Here is a 592-nt window from a genome sequence, read left to right on the forward strand (position 1 = left end):
ACACACACACACACACACACACACACACACACAGTGAGAAAGCAAACCACCAGGTCCAGGTGTTGAATCATGGTCAACAATGTGGGAGTGTCCAGCGCCTTAATCACCATGCCACCCTCTGGTCCTATTCTTTTTTAATCTTGAAGGAGAAGTATGTGTTCCTTGACTGTGTACTTATTATATGTTAGGTATTGTAGTTATTTGTTGAATGTGTGAGTGAGAAAAGTAACTGTGTTGCATATCTGTTTCATTTGGTGAGTTTTTTTTTTTTTAATGGAGTTTTTTGCTATAGACTATGTGTGCTTGCCAGAAAGACAGAGACAGACAGAAAGTGAGAAATCACCTCCCAGGGGGGATGGCCACGCTACAATCCCTTCTTTCTGGGATCTTGGGCACACACACACACGTGCCTGCTGTAAGTTTAAGCCACTGGGTCCAGACTCGAGCCATGATCGACTACATGGGAGTCCAGCAACATAGCCATTATGCCAACTGCTGGTCCCTGGTGAGCTTTTTAAAAACACAGGTGGCGGGAACCAGCAGTTAGCGTAATGGCTATGTCGCTGGACTCCCACGTAGTCGACCGCGGTTC

General features: G+C 45.9%; 2 protein-coding genes across 3 annotated transcripts in view; both read left to right on the forward strand.

The window, feature by feature from the left end:
* LTAP1 (lipid transport auxiliary protein 1) overlaps positions 1 to 592 on the forward strand; it is a 29142-nt gene that overhangs the window by 22462 nt on the left and 6088 nt on the right. The window lies entirely within an intron of this gene.
* The window catches only part of CFAP141 (cilia and flagella associated protein 141), an 8395-nt gene that overhangs the window by 1695 nt on the left and 6108 nt on the right, over positions 1 to 592 (forward strand). The window lies entirely within an intron of this gene.

The sequence above is a fragment of the Tupaia chinensis genome, unplaced genomic scaffold (assembly GCF_000334495.1).
Source record: "Tupaia chinensis unplaced genomic scaffold, TupChi_1.0 Scaffold000659_1, whole genome shotgun sequence".
NCBI classification, from domain to species: Eukaryota; Metazoa; Chordata; class Mammalia; order Scandentia; family Tupaiidae; genus Tupaia; species Tupaia belangeri.